This window comes from Callithrix jacchus, chromosome 1, assembly GCF_049354715.1.
Source record: "Callithrix jacchus isolate 240 chromosome 1, calJac240_pri, whole genome shotgun sequence".
Classification (NCBI taxonomy): domain Eukaryota; kingdom Metazoa; phylum Chordata; class Mammalia; order Primates; family Cebidae; genus Callithrix; species Callithrix jacchus.
The window spans coordinates 207,712,343-207,733,422 of NC_133502.1; the positions used below are offsets into that span (position 1 = coordinate 207,712,343).

The window sequence follows — 21,080 nt, forward strand, 5'->3', positions numbered from 1 at the left end:
TGTAAATGACGTCAGTCAGCTTTATATCCCGCCCCTACGGCGCCATAGAGTCCCGAGGTAAAGAAGTCTTCACGTCAGGCTGACAGAAGCGGTAAGAGAAGCTTTCTGACTGGTCGGAGGCTGGCTAGGCCCGTCTTCGGGAGGAATGGGGATTCGCCACTCCCGCTGTCCTTCTGGAAGTGGGTTCGCCTACCAGGGGGCGAACTCTAGCAGGTCCGGCTCTAGGCGTTCTGGGGCGACGCCAGCGCGGTGGGCCGGGCTGCCGCTGCTGAGGCCGTATTGACTTGGTTTGAGTTCGCAGCGGTTCTAGTGGCTTCCCCGGTTCCCGGGTTCTGCACAGCGCGGCTATTACAGTGCGTCGAGAAGTTCAGTTCTTGGCCCGCATCCCTCAGGGAAATCTCATTTTAAAAGCCCAAAGATGTTATGAGCGTTAAAATCTAAAATACGGTGTTTCGAGTGATATTTGTGAATAAAGGGAGAACGGGCACGCTTTGATGGGGCTGAGCGGGGAGACTCGGGAACTTGACGTCGTTCTTTCCTCTTAGTCCATTTACCGTCTGGCAAAGGGAGGACGCATCGCTCACCACGCCGCGCGCGCGTCGCCCGGGGAGGCTCTGTCTACGCGGCTGTTTTCCGGGTCAGGGGTCTCTTGCACGTGGTTGGAGAGCGAGAGACCTAAATCACTGCGTCTTTCTGGCCTGGGAAAGTTAACTCATCCCTCAGCCTCTCAGGATGGGCCTCGGAGAACCCACCTCGTGGGGTGGGTGTGGGGGTGGAAGGAGAGAAACCTGTGAGTTAGTAGGTTCACCAGTGATCGTGGGGTGCATGAGAGAGACGAAGCTTATCTGGTTTATCATCGCTGCCATTGGTTGGCCGAATGTACCCCCTGTCCTCACTCTCTCGGGGCCCCTGGGATTTCTGATGGCTGATGCTGACGGGAAGAGCAGCCCCTCAGTAAAGGTGCCTGTGTGGAGGCTCCACATTCCCTGCAGTCCACCTCTCCACCACTCTGCACCTCAGGGTGGCCGCCAGCCTTGTGTCGGGGAATGCACACACACACTCTATGAATGACTGATGGTTTCGGCTCTGAATCTGGAGTAAAACAATGCAAGTTGTCTGCACGTTCTTTCCTTGGGATTCATTCCTGGTGTTACGGCAAATGCCGTTCAGCCTGGGGACTGCCCAGGCCGGGCGCGGTGGCTCACACCTGTAATCCCAGCACTTTGGGAGGCCGAGGCGGGTGGATCACGAGGTCAAGCGATCCATCCTGGTCAACACGAGGTTGCCACCATCCTGCTCAACATGGTGAAACCCTATCTCTACTAAAAATACAAAAAATTAGCTGGGCATGGTGGCGCGTGCCTGTAATCCCAGCTACTCGGGAGGCTGAGGCGGGAGAATTGCCTGAACCCAGGAGGCGGAGGTTGTGGTGAGCCGAGATCGCGCCATTGCACTCCAGCCTGGGTAACAAGAGTGAAACTCTGTCTCAGGAAAAAAAAGAAAGAAAAGAAAAGAAAGAAAGAAGAAAAGAAGAGCGACATGTGGACAAGTCACTGTGCCACAGGTAGATACAGAACTCCCTACACCTGTCGGAATCACCAGGAGCATTCCTAACCCTGGTGGAGAGGAAGTTGGGAAAGATATTCTGGAAGGAGAGCATTGTAGGCATTTTCGAGGTGGACACAGGAAGGCGAATGCGGGGTGGATGGGTCAGCACGTGCAAAGGCTCAGAGCTCTGGGAGGGCAGGAGATGGAATACACGGTGGGATGGCAAGGCCCAGAGTAGAACCCTTGTTTGAGGAATTCATTGAACAAATATTCTGTTGAGTACTTACTAAGCACTGGGACATAGAGGTGGATAGAACCATCAAGCCCAGTGGAGTGGCAGATGATCAGGCAATGATGATCTATGATTGCATGTTGTCAATGTTGAATGTAGAGGACTTGGTGCAGGAAGAACAAATACCCCACGCTCTGATCCCTGGACCGCCACATTGGCATCACCTGGGGATTGGTAAGAAATGCATATTTCCAAGCCCAACCCCTGACCAGCTGAACTCTGGAGGTGGGGCCCACAGTCTGCTTCCATAAGCCCTCCTGGTGATTCCGACAGATGCTCATGTTGAGAACTGGTTTTCTTTTTTATTTTTTGAGACAGAATTTCATTCTTGTTGCCCAGGTGCAATGGTGCAATCTCGGCTCACCGCAACCTCCATCTCTCGGGTTCAAGTGATTCTCCTGCCTCAGCCTCTGAGTAGCTGGGATTACAGGCATGCGCTGCCATGCCCAACTAATTTTTTTTTTTTTTTTTTTTTTTTGAGATGGAATCTTGCTCTTTCACCCAGGCTGGAGTCAGTGGTGCATCTTGGTTCACTGCAACCTTCGCCTTCCAGGTTCAAGCAATTCTGCCTCAGCCTTCCGAGTAGCTGGGACTACAGGCGCACACCACCACACCTGGCTAATTTTTGTATTTTTTTTTTTTTTTTTTTTTTTTAGTGGAGATGGGGTTTCACCATATTGACCAGGCTGGTCTCGAACTCCTGACCTCATGATCTGCCCGCCTCAGCCTTCCAAAGTGCTGGGATTACAGGCATGAGCCACCTCGCCCGGCCTCCCTAAACGTTTTCAATGTGCGGTTGGTTGAATACAGAGATGTGGAACCCGTGGATGCAGAGGGCCAACTGTATTCCATATTTATTAGTTTATTTGTATGGTATCTGTTACCCTCCACTAGAAGGTAGACTTCATGAGAACCGACACTTGGTCTCTTTTGTTCACCTAGTATCTAGGACAGTCCCTGCATGGCCAGGCACTCGGTAAATATTTCTAAGAATGAATGAATGACTCTCATAGGGTTTACCCTTCTTGTTGTGCATTCATTCATTCAATAAGCACCAACTCTTGAATACCAATTTTTGGGCAGGCAATGGGCTTATTGCTGGGTGGTGTGCCATGACCATTCAGATGGGGGTAGCCTGATCCTGGGTCTTCTCCCACCCCCAGCCTGCACCCCTAGCTACACCCATATGCTCTGTGGAAGAGGAAGAGTTAACAGTGCTGCTTCCCAAAGCCAGGGACTAGACTGCTGGGGCTGATTAGCGGGGCTTTGGGTAAGAGGGGAGTGGAGGGCAGCTGCTGACAGGTTGTTCCGAGGAACTGTTCAATCATCCTGGGGGATGAACACGTCCCAACATCCCTGATGAGCAGCATGCGGATGAGCCACGGCTCCCTGCCAGGGACAGCAGCAACATTCCACACACAGTGCCAGGGCTGATTGTGCACACTGCAGGGCCCAAGGCTCTTCGCCATTGTGCTGTGACAGCCAGGGGGTTCTCCCTCTGCCCAGGCCCCATCACAGTTCCATCATTTATATGGTGTAACAGCAGAACTGTTGGATACAATCCAACAATTGGGTAAATAGGAGGTTTTAGGGGAAATTAAATAATTGAGAGTTATTCTGCATGAACCCTCAAGAAGAATACCTTTCATACATTAAGGAAGATTTGCTCCAGTGCCCTCGTGTCAGAGGCAATGCCAAAAAGAGACAGCTAGGGGATCTGTAGGAATTTTATGTATTTAGATCAGCGTTTCCCTACCTCAGCACTATTGACATTTGAGGATGAAGAGTTCTTCGTTATGGGGGCTGTCCTGAGCAATATGGGATATTTGACAACACCTCTGTCGTCTACTGACTAGAAGCCAGAGCAAGCTCCCTTGCTGAGACCACCAAAAATGTCCCCAGACATTGCCAAATGTCCCCTCGGGGGCAAAATCTTCCTCGGGTGACAGGCATTCAGATGTATGAACCCACTGAATAAAGGATATTGATTTTGCACTTGAAATCTGCAAGGCCTTGGGCCCCGGCTTGCTGGGCTTAATCCTTGTCTTGACACCTTTCTTCTGTCTCAGTCTCCTCCCACCTGCTCCTGTAGGCGCTTTGAGGCTCAGAAGAGTCACCACATACAGGGGGTCCCCAGCACGCCTGACACGTAGTAAGACTCAGTGGTCACCAGCTCTGATGAACAGCCACTGGGGTGGTGACGACTCCGTGGAGGGAGATTTATAATGCGGCTGTGCCGTTCTGTTTTACAATTTCCTATAATGCACTGTCGCATCTGGTGCACTGCTTTCTCTTGATAATGACCTTTGCTGTTCTTTTTTCCACTGTTCACGTGGGCCTGGTTGTTTATGGCTCCGCTGATGCAGTGCTTGGCGGTGGCCATCTCAATAAAGGGCAGAGGAAATGGGATTGACTCACACCTTCTGTGCGCCCGGAATGCAAAGTGGAGCCCTGAGAGCTGTGGCCTCGGCGGGGCACGGAGGCCGCCATATCCCGATTTTGTCAGCAGGGGGCAGCAGCCGCCGGGAAAATGCCTGCTGCAAGCGGAGGGCTGCCGCCTTTATATAAAGTTGAGCAAATCATCCCTCCAGAGCCACCCGGAGGCCCCCTTGAACAGCCCGAGGTACCCCATCTGCAGAAGTCAATAGCTGCTTTTCGAGAACGTTCCACGTTAGTGCGTCTCTGTCCGTTTGCTCACCAACTGAGAATGAGAGGCGGAGACATCCCCTTTGAGACGCGGTGCTTTGATTTACAACCCGGAGCCCGGGGCTCCTGAGCCCCGCTGGCGGTTTCTTCTCGCACCTGCTGCCGTCCTTCGTGCCCGCCTTCCACACTGCACGCGTTAAGTCTGTGTGGTGGTGTTCGAGGAGGGGCCCAGGAATTCCAGGTGCCTCGGGCTGAAGCTATGTCAAACTCTGCTAGAGGCAAAGTTAAGAGGGTCCCTGACTCTCTACCCTTTTTTCCCCTTCCCCAGCCCCCACTCTATATAACACCACGCAGCTGCGCGACACAGTGCCGGTCCCAGACCAGCCCTCTCCTGGCAGCTGCACCCACGCTCAGGCCCCATCTTAGTTAATTCCTCATCTCCCGCCGCACGTGGAAACATTAACAGCCGAGTCTCATTCCTGCATCAGGCCCTGGAATGCACTGTAGACCTGTGTTCCATTTTCCACTCAGCGGCCAGCATCGTCTTTTAAAAAATCTTAATTTCGGTTAGGTACTCTCACCCCAAGGTTTAACATTTAAAAGAGAAAAATCTACAGAGAACACCCCCTCCCGTCCCTGACAGTTGCTTGTATACTCTTTCCGAGAGATTTTACATCTATCCCAGCACAAAGGTGCATACACATTCTTCTGTCTCTCCTTCTTCCCTCTGCAGCTAGAAGCCAGCACCCACACTCCAGCATTTTGCCTTTCCATCTAATGTACTTTGGAGGGGCCCCGTGTCTGTATTCAAAGTGTCCCTCGGTCTTTTGTGTGGCTGAGCCCATTCAGCTGTAGAAAGTGGTGTTCCTGAATCTCATCACACTTCCACTGAAAGTCCCCCAAAGTCTTCCCGCTGTGCTTGGGGGACAGTCCACCTTCCCCACGGAGCTGTCAGCCCTGGTGAGCAGGCAGTGCCTCCTCCCTGGCCGGTTTAATCTTCCGGGCAACTGGCTCTCTGCATCCTCACACTCAACTTGCCCATTCTACCTCAGGGCCTTAACCCTGCTGCCCCCACTGATCTAGTTAACTCCTGTATGCCTTTCTCAGTTCAGGCATCACTTGCCCTTCACATCCTGCACACTCTGGATGCCAGTGGCAGTCACCACCACTTGTAGTTACCGGCGGGACACACCACTGCAGGCTCTAGAGGCAGACAGACAGCTGATGTTCAAATCCCAGCGCCACCACTTCCTCATTGTGTGACCTTGGGCAGCGGACTACACCTCTCTGTCCCTGTTTCCTCCCATGTGGAATGGGAGCATGAATAGATCCCTGGTCCTGGGGTTTTGTAGTGGGGACTAAATGGCTGGCCAGAGCAAGCCTCTTCCACCTGCTGCTGCAAACCTTTGAGTGGGGACCATGTCTCCTTGGCAGCCATCATATCCTGGTGCCTGGTCGATAGTAGGAATTGTATAAGTAAGCATCAAAATGACTGCACTTTAATATGGGTCTCTGTAGGAATCATTGTCTTAACTCACTGGTTCTCAAACTGAGTGCCTCATGATACTAGTTAATACCAGAATAATAGCCCAGACAGGCGCAGTGACTCATGCCTGTAATCCCAGCACTTTGGGAGGCCGAGGCAGCTGGATCGTCTGAGGTCAGGAGTTCGAGACCAGCCTGACCAATATGATGAAACCCTGTCTCTACTAAACATACAAAAATTAGCCAGTGTGGTGTAGTCCTAGCTACTCAGGAGGCTGAGGCAGGAGAATTGCTTCAACCTGGGAGGCAGAGTCTGCAGTGAGCTGAGATGGCATCATTGCACTCCAGCCTGGGCAACAGAACAAGACTTTATCTCAAAAAAAGAAAAAAAATTAATAACGATAATAACAGCCTGCCATCACTACCCAGGCCAGGCTCTCTCCTTAGATTGTGTCATCTCACCCTCACAATCATCTGGACAGGCAGGTAGCATCATGATCTCAAGATCCCTGTTTTACAACTGAGGAAACTGAGGCACAAAGAGATTAAGTGGCTTTTGTCAGAGGTCGCACAGTAGTGGAGCTAGGAGTCAGATCTGGGAAGCCTTCTAAGAAATAGTAAACATTTGGAAAACATTGTCTTAACCCAAAGATGCTTATCTCTGTGACTAAGGGAGGGAGCTCTGCCTAATTCTATTCTGGGCAGGTATCAAGCTCAGATGCCCCTTCTTCCTGCTACATCCAACCCTGCAGCCCACATCCTGATCTACCCCTGGACTCTCAGAGAGGAGAGGTGCCTGCTCTGCCCACACCCATCCATCTAATTAAGGATTTGCAGCCCCTGATATCCCCTCTGGCTGGTGCCCTGACTCTTATCCCCTGTGAGCCTTCCGCATCTGCTGCCCACTGCCACCCCTGCTGCCCACACAAGCTCGAGCCCTTCCCAGATCTCCAAGGGAGACCATCCCATGTTTCCATGTGTCACCCTTCAAAGTATGGCCCCTCCAGGGATTCTCCCGGTGCTCTTTCATTCCCTTACCTCCGCTCATTCCATAATACGCTGCAAACCATCTTACTCCCAACCTGTGAAAAAAGGTCACTCATGGCTGGGCATGGTGGCTCATGCCTGTAATCCCAGCATTTTGGAAGGCTGAGGTGGGCAGATCACTTGAGGTTGGGAGTTTGAGACCAGCCTGACCAACATGCTGAAACCCGGTCTCTACTAAGAATATAAAAATCAGCTGGGCATGGTGGCACGTGCTTGTAGTCCCAGCTACTTGGGAGGCTGAGGCATGAGAATTGCTTGAACACAAGAGGTGGAGGTTGCAGTGAGCTGAGATCGCACCACTGCACTTCTGCCTGGGTGACAGAGTGAGACTGTCTCAAAAGAAAAAATGTCACTTGTGGCTGGGTGGTCAAGTCCAATGCCAGCGTTTAGGATAGGGGACATTTTGCACTTACCATGTGCCAGGCCTGGAATAAGCACTTAAGCTGCATGGTAACCACATGAAGTGGGGACTATCATTATTTCCATTCTACAGAAGAGGCATAGGGAAGTTTAGCAATATACTAGCCATGAATCCACCTTCTTAGCCATTGGCCACACTATCTCCAATGGAGCATCTCTGCAGAGGTGGCACAGCCTCTCCTTCCTCCCAGCATTCTCAAAGACACCTTTTCTGCTTTTCTTCCTGCCCCCTCCCCATCCACTGTGGTTTCTCCCATGACTTGGAGGCTTCTCTGCTCCTTGCTCCTGAAGTGGCTCCCCTAGGGTTCATCCTGGCCCTTCCGTCCCTCCAGGGGCTTCTTGGTGAGCACTTGCTCTGTGACTTGACAGACAGCAAGCCACTTGACATGGCCAGGCTTGGGACAATAATACCTGTAATTTCCCTCTTCTTTAAAGGTTACCATGAGGGTCAAAACCGACACCATGTAGTGCCTAAGACACGCTTTGCAAACTGTGAAGTGCTGGACGAAGGTAACAACTGTCCCTGTTACCGTGATCAGCTCCGTTTAGAGGTTGGTTCCCTCATCCTCTCCTCTAAATATTCTTGGTGCAAGTCGTCAAGCACCCAAATGTGGCATCTGGGAGGTGGAATTCAGCAGCCTTCTAACAGGTTGTGAAAATACCGATAGATGTTCAGGCTACAAAGTTGGGGGTGGGGGCTTTCTCCAGTGGAACCGCAGGATAAACACAGGCTGGCCGAGAAGAGAGGGTTGCCCCGCTGGCCCAGTCAGTGGGTCCTCCAGGCTGCCTCCTGAGCCTCTTGGAGCTGTAAACAGGAGTGATTGTTTTGGCAGGAGATGTCCCACCCTGGCTGTCAAAGAGGAAGCTGATGAGATGCAAAGCAGCCCAGACCCATTCAACTTCTCCCACCCGAGGGTGGTGTGACCAGTGGTGTGAACACGGGGGATAGACGTTTAAGTCAACAGATCTGAGATTAAAATCTGTGCAAAACATGTGTCTGTGGCCCACTCTCAGGAGTCCCATCTCGCTTGCTGGGAAAGATTTTGAAAATCCTACTGATTTTTTTGGGAAAGCACAGTTTTGCGATATGCCGAGCTGGAGAGCAAGTTCTGAATTGTATAAAATATTCCCTGAATGCTGGACTTCACCTGTCTGATAGCTCTTACCTGGGCTCCGTCCATTTTCCAGAGGAGGAAACTGAGGCTCAGCTAAATGCATCAAATGACATGTGGACACGAAATAGCTAAGAAGAAGGACTGAGACGAGAATTCATATCCTCTCTCTCCAAACCTGATCCCCCTGGCTTACTGGCTGGGTGACCTCGGGAGAGCTTGTGACCTTCTCTGAGCCTCTGTTTTCTTATCTGTGAAGTGGGGCTGATGATAAGACCTACCCCTGAGAGCTGAGAGAGTTAGATGGGATTCTACAGGGAAATCACTTGGCCCAGTCGAAGAGTAAACACTGAGTGAATGGTCTCTGTTATTACTACGTTAGGGCACAGGGTTGTTAAATACATAGATAAGTGGATGAATAAATAAATGCACTCTTATCTCTACGGTGGACTGGAGGCTTTCTTTGCAAGAAACCCAGGAAATGTAGGCAACTTCCTTTTGATGGCAGTAAGCGCCCAGTGAAGCAGTTTGTGGTGGCAGAAGAATTGGACCTCGCTTCTGCTGTAATTCACATTCTTGAAGATCATTCCAAAAGCAGAGAAAGGGCTGGGCCCAGCTCATCCAAGATATGATCTCCCTGGTGTTGCTGACAAGGTGACATTTTGGGTGATTATGCAAGAAATCTTCCAAGGACGGACCCTCTGCTTCAGCAAAAAGCTTTGAATTTTGCAAAACTGCCAGAGCCCAATAATTTCTCATCTGGCACTGGCTCACCCGGTGAGATTTGCTGGCATCCCAGAATTGACTCTGAAGCACTGTGCTCATCCAATGGCCCTCTGCTCGCCTCTCGAGAGTTAACAGATGTGAGCGCTGGAGGAGAGGGTGACAAGTGGCCCGAGACCTGGAGAAGCCAGGGTGGTAAGAGCAGGGTGGAGGTTTCTTGTTGGAGCGCAGCCAAGGCGGCCCCGCAGGCTCCCTGGTGAATACGCAGAGCATCAGAGCACGCTCTGTTTCCACAGCACAGTGTTCAAGGGCCTGGTCCCACAGTGACTGCTTCCCTGCAGCATTCCGCTCTGGGCTGCAGAGAGCTGGCTGCTTTCTTTTCTTTCTTTCTTTCTTTTTTGTTTGTTTGTTTGTTTGGAATTTCACTCTTGTTGCCCAGGCTGGAGTGCAATGGTGCGATCTTAGCTCACTGCAACCTCTGTCTCCTAAGTTCAAGCGATTCCCCTGCCTCAACCTCCCGAGTGGCTGGGGTTACTGACATGTGCCACCACGCCCAGCAAATTTTGTATTTTTAGTAGAGACAGGGTTTCTTCATGTTGGCCAGGCTGGTCTCCAACTCCCAACCTCAGGTGATCCACCCTCCTTGGCCTCCCAAAGTGCTGGGATTACAGGTGTGAGCCACCGTGCCTGACTGGCCCTTTTCTTTCTTAGCGTGAGAATGATCTGTCTTTCAATTGCCCAACTTAGATGGCACATCTTTGGTACCTTTTTATTTTTTAGTTTTTTAGAGACACAGGATCTCCTGATGTTGCCCAGGCCGGACTCAAACTCCTGGGCTCCTGCGATCCTCCCTCCTTTGCCTCTGGAGGAGCTGGGACTGCAGGTGCCTGCCAACGCACCCTGTACAGCACCTTTTTCTGCCTGCATTGGTTTCTCAGGGCTGTTGTAACAAGTGACTAGAAATTAGGTGACTTAAAAGGACAGAGATTTATTCTGCCATGGTTCTGGAGCCCAGCAGTTTGAGATCCAGGTGTCAGCAGACTCCCTGTGAAGGCTCTGAGAAGAATCTCTCCCTGCCTCTTCCGGCTGCTGGTCCCTGGCTGTGGCAGCATCACCCCAGTCTCCGCCTCCACCTCCGCCTCCACTGGGCTTTCTTCTCTGGGCTTCTGCCTGTCTTCTTGTTTTCTGTCCCTTTTAAGGACACCTGTCATTGGATTTAGGGTCCATCCTAATCCGGGAGGATCTCATCTCATGATCCTTACCTTAATTACATCCTCAATGACCCTTATTCCAAATAAGGGCACAGTCTGAGGCTTGGGAAGACCTATCTTTGGGCAGCGCTGCTCAACCCACTATATTACATGTCGTAAATTTTATTTGATTTCTACGGCATTGATTAGAATTACGGCGCCTTCAGGTGCAGACTGCGGTGACTTAACCAAACAGGGGCCTGTTTTCCTTCTGTCATAGGCACTGTTTTTCATTGTTGTTTTTGTTTGTTTGCTTTTGGAGATGGAGTCTCGCTCTGTCGCCCAGACTAGGGTACAGTGGCATGATCTCAGCTCACTGGAACCTCCACCTCCTGGGTTCAAGCGATTCTCCTGCCTCGGCCTCCCAAGTAGCTGGATTACTGGTGAGCACCATCACACCTGGCTAATTATTGTATTTTTCGTAGAGATGGGGTTTCACCATGTTGGCCAGGCTGGTCTCAAACTCCTGGACTCAAGTGATCTGCCCATCTCGGTCTCCCAAAGTGCTGGGATTATAGGCTGGCAGCTTGCAGGCCAGCGGGAAGGCTTTAAGGAGCCATCAGGAACCCAGGCTTCTCCTGCATTTCTGATGCCACCATCATCAGCTACGTCTTGGTTTCTGTGATTGTAGGAAGGCAGCTCCATCTCTGGGCACCATGGTTGCATCCTAGACACGGTGAAGGAGGAAGGCCAAGGCTAGAGGCTTCTGGGTCTCCTTCTCCAGAGGCTTCCATGCAAACCCCACTCAGGGCTGTCTGTGGACACCCATAGACCAAAACCAAGTTGCCTTCTCAGGGGAGTATTTTCCACAGGGCACATTGGTGCCCTGCCCCTAAATGGGGTTCTGATGGATTAGTGCTGAGTAGGCAACAATGATGACCAGTGGGTAATAATATATCATGTCACCTATAAAAAATTAAACTTCAGCCGGGGGCCATGGCTCATGCCTGTGATCTTAGCATTTTGGGATGCTGAGGTGGGTGGATCACCTGAGGTTGGGAGTTCGAGACCAGCCTGGCCAACATGGAGAAAGCCTATCTCTACTAAAAATACAAAATTAGCTGGTATGGTGGCGGGCACCTGTAATCCCAGCTACTCAGGAGGCTGAGGCAGGAGAATCGCTTGAACCTGGGAGGCAGAGGTTGTGGTGAGCCGAGATCGCACCATTGCATTTCAGCCTGGACAACGAGAGCAACACTTCATCACACACATACACACAAAATTAAACTTCACAGCATACGCACGTCCCCAGGTCACTAGAGCATAGCCTCGGTATTCTAAAGGACATGCAATAGTATGTTTGTGAATGCCCATCACGTTTCCCAACCTCCTCCCTTCCTACACGGCAGCAGCTACCTGTCTGTACACCACTGCCTGACCTTGAGGGAGGCTGGGGCCGGTGTGGGCACTAAGATACATCCAGAGGAGCAGTGTCAGGAGCAGCAGCTCGTGGTGATGCCAGCAGTAGGAGACAGCATCAGAGCCAGGAGGTGGCAGGCACACTGTAGGGACAGACAGCCCCCCAGACAGAGCAGCCGGCAGGAGGGACATGAACTGCAAAGTCATCTCCTGAACCCAGTGACATCAGCGCATCAGAGCCTTAACTCCACTGGTTTTCTGAACCCTGGGTCAGGTCAAGAAGCAGAAAATAAAAAGAACGGCCTGGAAACTTCTCTGCCTCTTTAGGAAGTGGTGCTGTCTTTGGATTCATCCGGGTGACACCTGTGCTCAGTAGATATCTGGTGAATGATTGATTCAACCAGGCAACCAGGAGCCAGCAGGAGGCTAAATGGGTTTTTAATGACCTGTAAGTCATCTCAGATCACAGCACCTCTGAGTTGGGAGGAACACGTTGTCTAGGGGAAGTCTCCTGCTGATGCCTGAAGACTTCTTTCAACAAGTTCCCTCATCTCTGCTTGCATGTCTCTCTTGATGGGATGCTCACTGCCTTCAAGAGAGACATGCAAGCAGAGATGAGGGAACTGACCAGAACAGCTGGTCTTACTGCTCTGCAGCTCCAAGGGTAGACAGGGCTTCCTTAGGTTTAGTCAAGAGCTGTGGCCTTCTCAATCCCACTAGTCGGTCCTGATGTTGTGCTTGCAGAATCACACAAAATAAATCCAGTTGCTCTTCAGATTCTACTCCCTGCCCCTAATTATAGAAAGGCTTAATTTTCTCCACATGTGGGTACTTTGCTTCCTTTTTTGCTTTGTTTTCTGTGTTTATTTACTCAACAAAGCTGTATTAAGCACCTCCTTTGTGGCAGGGACTGTACGCAGTGCAGGGGTTACAATGGTGAAGGATTCTAGCTCGCAGGAAACCTATAACCCAAACGGGGAAGATGGGTGAGGATGATGACGATTGTGGTGAAATTCACATAATACATAATTAACCATTTTAAAATGTGCAAGTCCGTGGCATTTAGTGCTTTCACAATCTCGTATAACCACCACTTCTAGCATCAAAAGTTGTCATCACCCCAGAATGCCTTGTGCCATCAAGTAATCACTCCTGTCTATCTCCTGGAAACCACTAATGTGTCTTCTCTAAGGCCTAACCTATTTTGGATATTTCATATATTTATTTATTTATGTATTTTATTTTTTGAAGACAAAGTCTCACTCTGTTGACCAGGCTAGAGTGCAATAGCACGATTTCAGGTCACTGCAACCTCTGCCTCCTGGGTTCAAGCGATTCTCCTGTCTCGGCCTCTTGAGTAGCTGGGACAACAGGCATGTGCCACCACATTGTCTAATTTTTGTATTTTTAGTAGAGATGGGTTTCATCATGTTGGCCAGGCTGGTCTCAAACTTCTGGCCTCAAGTGATCCGCCTGTCTCGACTTCCCAAAAAGAAACCAAAACACATTTTTATCAAAGTTTCTGTGTGGATGTGTTTTCATTTCTCTTGGATATATACCCAGGAATGGAATTTCTGGGACATATAGAAACTCCTGTCCCAGAAACTTGTGTCCTAATTTTTTTTTTGAGATGGAGACTTGCTCTGTCGCCCAGGCTGGAGTGCAGTGGCACAATCTCCACTCACTGCAACCTCCACCTCCTGGGTTCAAGTGATTCTTTTGTCTCAGCCTCCTGAGTAGCTGGGACTACAGGTGTGTGCCACTATGCCCGGCTAATTTTTTGTATTTTTAGTAGAGACTGGGTTTCATCGTGTTAGCCAGGATGGTCTCGATCTCCTGACCTCGTGATCCGCCTGCCTTGACCTCCCAAAGTGCTGGGATTACAGGCGTGAGCCACCGTGCCCAGTCTCCTAACTTTTTAAGGAATGGCCAAACTATTTTTCACAGTGACTGCACCACTTGATGCTGTCACCAACAATACATGAGGGTACCAATTTCTCAGCATCCTTGCCAATACTTCTTATTTTCATTGTTTTTGACAAGGGCTATCCTGGTGGGTGTACAGGCATCTCATTGTGATTTTGCCACATCTCCTTAATTACAAATGGTGCTGAGCATCTTCTCATGTGCTTGGTGGCCATTTGTATATCATCTTTGGAGAAATGTCTCTTCAAGTCCTTTGTCCACTTTTTAATTGGGTTGCATGATGGTTAATTTTATGTGTCAATTTGATTGGGCCACAGGGTGCCCAGATGTTTGATAAAATATTATCCCGGGTGATTCTGTGAGGGTGTTTTGGGATGAGTTCATATTTAAATTAGCTGAATAAAGCGATTGCCCTCCCTAATGTGGGTGAGACTCATGCAATTAGTTGAAGGCCTGAATGGAACAAAAAGGCTGACACCCCTCCAAGGAAAAGAAAATTTCTTCTACCTGGCTGCCTTCAGCCTGGGATCTTCGCTTTTTCCTGCCTCTGGACTCAGAAGCTACGCCGTCAGCTCTCCTGGGCCTCCAGCTTGCCGATTCACCCTGTAGATGCTGGGGCGTGTCCATCTCCCTAATTGTGTGAGCCAGTTCCGTACAACAAATCTTTTGTTGTTGTGATTGTTGTTATTGAGACAGAATTTTGCTCTTGTTGCCCAGGCTGGAGTGCAATGGTGCAGTCTTGACTCACTGTGACCTCTGCCTCCTGGGTTCAAGTGATTCTCCTGCCCCAGCCTCTCTAGTAGCTGAGACTACAAGCATGCATCACCATGCCTGGCTAATTTTGTATTTTTAGTAGAGACGGAGTTTCGCCACGTTGGTCAGGCTGGTCTCGAACTCCCGACCTCAGATGATCCGCTTGCCTCAGCCTCCGAAAGTGGTGGGATTACAGGCGTGAGCCACCGTGCCTGGCCACAACCGATCTTTTTATGCACTATATACATGTTTGTACACACACACACACACACACACACCCCTACAAGTTCTGAAAATTGGAAATCTGAAATGCTCTGAAATCTGAAACTTTTTGAGGGTCATTGTGATGCTCAAAGGAAGTGCTGATTGGAGCAGTCTGAATTTTGAATTTTTGGATTTGGAATGCTCATTCGGTAAGTATAATGCAAATACTTCACAATCCAAAAAAATCCAAAATACTGCTGCTCCCAAGCATTTTGGATAAGGGATACTCAACTCGGGCATGCACACACATACACATACCCAGAGCCAATTAGTTCTGTTTCTCTGGAGGACTCTAATATAGGTTTTTTTCTTGTTGTTGAGGCACAGGCGTTCTTTATATATTCAGGATTCTAAATCCTTACCAGATGTAGGATTCACAACTATTTTGGTCCCTTTGAAAAGACAGATGGTTAGAGAAGCAATATGAAGTGGAGTTTGCAGCGGGGCCGGAAGCACAGGGCAGGAGCACCTCAGCACTGAAGCTCCCGAGAGCTGGCTGATGTATCATAGAGCCCGATGCTCCTGGCACTGAGTAGGTGCTCAATAGTTATTGTCAGTAAAAATGAGCAACTACGCTTGGATGTTGGGTGGGAACAAACAAGCCTCTCCAGAGGGAGCCTCATGGAAGCTGAAGCCTGAGGCTGGTGTCGCAATGAGCCAGGCCGGGGAGGAAGAGTGATGTAGCTGAAGGAACAGCTTATGTGAGGGCCCAGAGGAGAGGGAGGACATGGCAGTTTTGAGGCATGGCACATTCTATGTAGTTGAAACACAGAATGCTGGGAATGAATGTAGGGGTGTGGGGCTACATGGGGGAGGTGAGAGAGGAGAAAGCAGGAGAGTAGCGAGAAAGGAGAAATGTGGACCGGGCCAGACATGAGGGGCTTTGTGGGCCGTGCAGGAGTTCGGGGCCCTCTGAGAAAGAGGGAGAGAGAACAAAGCTGTGAGGCGTTAATGAATGAGTGTGGCCCTAAGAAGGCCCTGTGCTCTCAGGATCCTGGGAGGGTGTAGGGGAAGCTGACTCCTCCAGGCTCCTCCCAGTTTAAATTCTGGCTCTGTCTCCTATCAGGCAAAAAGTGGGGTCAAACAAATGGATTCAGGAGTCTCAGTAAAGATACTTGAGCTGCATCTACTCATCTGTATGACAGGGGCCATGAGGAGCCTGTGGACTCCAGCGACAGACTAGAGGATCTAGCCTAAGCCCCCAGATTTGACCCTCACAAGGGCCCAAATAAAGGACACAGAAAGACATGTCTTCTACCATTTCCTGCGAATGACTTTGTTGAGGAGGTACAGGGAAATGGGAAACTGAGGCAGGGCAGGGCAACTGAGAGTGGAAATTGAGGGGGGGCCTTTTGTGGCACAGTTTGGGGTCCAAGCGGGGAGCTTAGGCCTTCCTCCTTCGGCGGCACTGATGCAGGAGGAAGAGAAGGGAGCCGAGAACACCAGGCCTCTGTCCCATTTGCTGAACCACCTCTTGTCAACAGTCTTCTGGGTCTAAATAAACCAACATCAGATTCACCCAAATTGAATCTTCCTAGACTGATTGTGTCTTAGTGGCTGCAGGTGCCTTGAGGATGGGGAATCTTTACTGGGAAAGCAGAGGGGGAAAGAGGCTGAATGCTTTAGGAAGTGATTGCTTCGATGAGGTCAGCATTCTAAAGTGTTGAGCTATGCCGTACACAGGAAAGCACTCAGAAATTATTTGTCAAGTCAGGGAATACATGTTTGCAATTTTCACTTTTATTGGCTGTGTGGTTTGGGCAAGTTGCCTAACCTCTGAACCTTCCTGTAAAAAATAGACATCTCTTCCTCGGATGGCTACGGTGTGGATTAAGACGTGGTACCTTAGTCCATTTGGACTGGTATAACAAAATACCTTAGGCTGGGTAATTTATAAACAACATACATTTATTGCTCACAGTTCTAGAGGCTGGGAAGTCCAAGATCAAGGTGCTGGAAGACTGGGTGTCTGGTGAGGGCTCTCGGCTTCACAGATGGCGTCCTGTTGTTATAGCATCACATGGTGGAAGGGTGGAGAGCTAGCAGCCTCCCTCAAGCCTCTTCTATGAGGGCATTCATCCCATTCATGAGGACTCGACTTCCATGATCGAGTCACCTCTCAAAGGCCCCATCTTCTAGTACCATCACCTTGAGAGTTGGGTTTTGACTGTGAATTTTGGAGGGACACAAACCTTCAGACCATAGCAGATGGTATATACAAAGTATCCAGCAAGAAGGAGGGAGATGCAGCCCCAGAGCTGCAGCCCTCAACAGTCATATTCTCCAGGGACATGATTGACAGCAGAGGGTGGCTCAATCCTGACTCTCCCACCCACCCTTCCTCTCCATGGAGTCTGTTCTGATGCTCCTGGCTCTTCTTCCCCTCCCCACTGAGTCCCCTGTCTCCCACCTCTGGGATATCAACCCATCCAGGGAGCCAGTGATCATTCATCACTCGATGAAGGTGCGCTGCTCCTGGCTCTTATCAAAACCATTCAGGGACAGATTGATTTGAGACCCTTCCTCCGGCCTGAGCTTTCTCCTTCCTGCTTCCAGCCTCTCAGACAGAAAGGCATGGAGATAAACAGCGAGCCTCCTCTGATCGTGACAATGAAGAGACAGAGCTGCATTCAGCGGATGAGAAAACCCAGACCGGGCTGCTGATGCAGGTGTCAGGCCGGTGGGTGGCTGGAGACTGAAGAACTGGAATCCAGTGATACTCAGCCACAGTGGGGTGTGCTGGGTGGGGAGGGTTTCCTGTCATGCCTGAATTCCTTACTGAGCTAGCAGGTCTCCATGGATGGCACTATGGCAGAGGTGGGACAACAGGGGCCTGGGGCCAAGCCCCATTCTGCTCTGCTCTGCACTGCTATGTGGCCTTGAGTGAGTCACAAGCCACACTGGGCCTTTGTGGCCACATCTGCATCAGGATGTGTGAAGCCCAGCATCTTTTTTGGTGCCGGATCCTGGGATCCAGCAGGATGGACCCCTGCAGACAGGCCCTGATTTCAGATGTCACATGGTCTTTGGGAGGGGTGGACGGGAATCAGATTGCCACGTATTGTTTTTTTCATTTCACTTACAGGAGTTGGGTGGGGGGCACTCTGATGTCAGTGGAGGTGATGCTTCAGAGTGGATTCCTGAGGATGAAGAGGACTGAGCCAGGGAAAGGGGGGTGATGAGGACAGGGAGGCAGAATGGTCCAGACTGAGGGAGATGGGCTGGGATGGAAGCTGGGTCATGCCTGTAGGCGGGAACTCTGTGTTTGGCTCTGGGATTTGATTCTATAGATCGGGCAGTTGCTGGACAGCTTTAAACAGGACAATGTGATTTGATCTACGTTTTGGAAAGAGCCCTTGGGCTCTGGGTGGAGAGTGGGTTGGGGAGGGGGAGGGGAGGCCAGGAGAAAGGCTGGGGACCACTGCAGGGGTCCCTGGACACCAGGGCGGTCCCCCTAGTGTCTCCCAGAGACTGGGAGAAGCCAGCCCCCTTGACATGGTGAAGGTTGCAGTATAGAAAGATGCCAAGCTGTGTTCCAGACACAGACTGGATAACAATCGCATTTGAACAGATGTCTATGTCTGAATTGGAGACTCTTTACAAATGGGAGACCCAGGCTGCCAGGCTTCCCTGTGTCACGTCCAATCCTGCCCGTGAGTGGGCCCAGATGTAGGTGGTGGCCAAGGACGAGATAAACGGCTGGCCAAGTGGAGCATGATACAGGAGGCAGGAGGAAGAGGGCTTGGCAAGTGACTGCCGGGTTCAGCGAGGCTGTCCCTTGTCATTCCACCTCCCCCGCCACACTCCCGTACTCCGTTCTCATCCCCCCTCCACACAAACTGCCCACCGCTGTCACCTTTCCCAGTGCACAGTGGTATGTTGGGTCATTAAGCCCTGCATTTAATTCCAGCTCTGCCTCTTGCTGGCTGTGTGTCCCCAGAGGGCCTCAGCTTTCTTGCCTGTGATGGGGGTAATGGGAGTACTTATTGCTGAGGCTTGTTGAAAGGAGGAAATGAGATGCTGTGGCTTAGTAAATAGAACCCTCCCTCCCCCAAGGTGGCCACCATTGCTGCTGCCTCTGTTATCCCGCAGGGGCCTTAAGCCCTTGCAGGGAAACTCTTTCCTCCTTGACCTGCCCAGGCCCCAGGCAGGGTCTTTTCATGACAGGGTCCTGGAGCCTGGAGCCCTGCATCCCCCAAGAGGTCAAAAGGCCATGCTATCCCACATGTGGCTGCTGTGCTGTTGGCTGCCCTGAGTCTGGATTGCATGGTGTGGGCTGTCATTCTGGTGTGGAACAAGAGGCACTGAGGCCACTCGAGGCCGGCGGGCAGCTGTCACTGTTGTCCTGAGCTGCCTATCCTCTCGCAGGCCCCTGATCTGGTTTCTGGGTGAAATGCTCTGGCTCCCCAGCCCCAACCCCCTGCCCTGCTGCATTCCACACAAGTCCGCATGGGGGGCCCCCTTCATCTTCCCCAGCGCCACCTCAGTGTGTAAAGTTGGGCCTTCTGAGACCTCACATGAAGACCCATGTCTGCATTGGTCCCGACTATGGTCAGGAGCATGTGTGTGTACACACACCCTCGTGCCTGCCCACTGCATATGCCACTCACACACAATCCCACTCCCAGGCTCATTCCCACTTGCTCCACCTCTGGCTCACCTGCCACCTTTGTGCAGGCCTTGGCACCTGGCTGAGCCCCCTGCAGGGCAGCCCTTTGGGGTTTGCTGCAGTGTTGACTCAGTTCCCAGTGCTGGCCTCGAGTCCTCTCCGAGACCTGGGCCTGCCTGCTCTGAGCCTGGCTGCCACCCTGGATGGGGGTCTACCCATCCCTGACCCTCAGCCTCGGTCCTGATGGGTTGTCTGCCTGGGGCTGGACCCTCAGGGAGAGCCTCCCTGACTGCCCTTGCCCAGGGCGGCACCTCAGAGCACAGGGGTGGTGGCAGGGCATGGGGTCTGGTGAGAGAAAGGCTATCACTCCAGTGCTCCCTCCCCACCAAATAACCTCCCTAAGGCTGTCTTGGGGAATAGCAGAAGTTATTCTGCAGGGGCAAGGCCGTTTTCACCCTCAGTATCTGTCCCCACTTCTCATTTCCACAGGGGCACCCCTCTCCCACTCTCAGGCCATGAGCCTTGTGTGTGACCCACCCCACCTGTCTCCAATCAGGATCCCTCCTCCCAGCCTCTGTGTCTGATTCAGGAAGGGACACAGGCTCTGGAGGTGATACTGGGGGTGTGGTCCTGGAGCCTCCCTGTGCCGGCTGTGTGACTTGGCTAACATTTAAATTCTATGTGCCTTAGCTTCCTCGTCTATACAAGGGATGTAACAATAGCACGCATTTCATAGGGCTGTTGTGCAGATGGAATCCTGTAAAGGGCTCAGTAAGTGCTCAGTAAACATTAGCTACTAGTATTAATGGGACTAAATCTGTGGCCTTCTGATGGAGTGGTTGGGAACAAGAAGTTCTTTTTTTTTTTTTTTTTTTGCTGGTAATGCTGAATGTTCACCTTGAGCTGCTGGGGGAATCTTATCATGAAGGGAGAGACCCCCCAACAACAAATTCAGCACAAAGGAAAGCAGTGCTCAGAAAGGGGAAAAGAGGGACTTAGTCCTGATGATATCACATGAGTCCTTGATCCAGCTGTTCCTGAAGACCTACCCCTAACTATTCAGGCACATAAGCCAATCAAGTCCTTTGTTTCCTTCCTTTTTAGCTTAAGTTACTTGAGTTGGGTTTCTGTCATTTGTAACAAAAAGTCTTAATAGTATCCATCCATCTATGTGTCCATCCGTCCATCTACCCACCCACCCATCCACCCATTCATCCATACATTCATTCACCCATCCCATCCACCCACATATTCATTCATCCATTTACCCATCTGCCCACCCATCTATTTATCCATCCATCCATCCATTCACCCACCCATCCACCCACATGTCCACCCATGCATCCATCCCCCTACTCACCCACCCACCCATCCATCCATCCATCCACCCACCCACCCATTCATCCATTTACCCATCCACCCACCCATCTACCCACCCATCCATCCATCTACCTATCCACCCATCCATCTAACTTATCCATCTATTCATACATCCATCCATCTATCCATCCATGCATCCATCCATCTGTCCATCCATCCATGCATCCATCCATCCATCCATCGATCCATCCATCCACCTACCCATCTACAGACCTGCATTCAAACCCCAACACTAACAAATTCTGTTTTTGTGGGCTTAGACATCT

At 50.9% G+C, this 21,080-nt stretch overlaps 1 long non-coding RNA gene across 1 annotated transcript; it reads left to right on the forward strand.

Annotated features, from left to right (window-relative positions):
- The first annotated feature begins 30 nt into the window (after window positions 1–30).
- On the forward strand, window positions 31–21,012 carry LOC118147200 (uncharacterized). Its single transcript, XR_008474821.2, has 2 exons — window positions 31–91; window positions 7,874–21,012. It is a non-coding gene; the product is annotated as an uncharacterized LOC118147200 (long non-coding RNA).
- The last annotated feature ends 68 nt before the right edge of the window (window positions 21,013–21,080 follow it).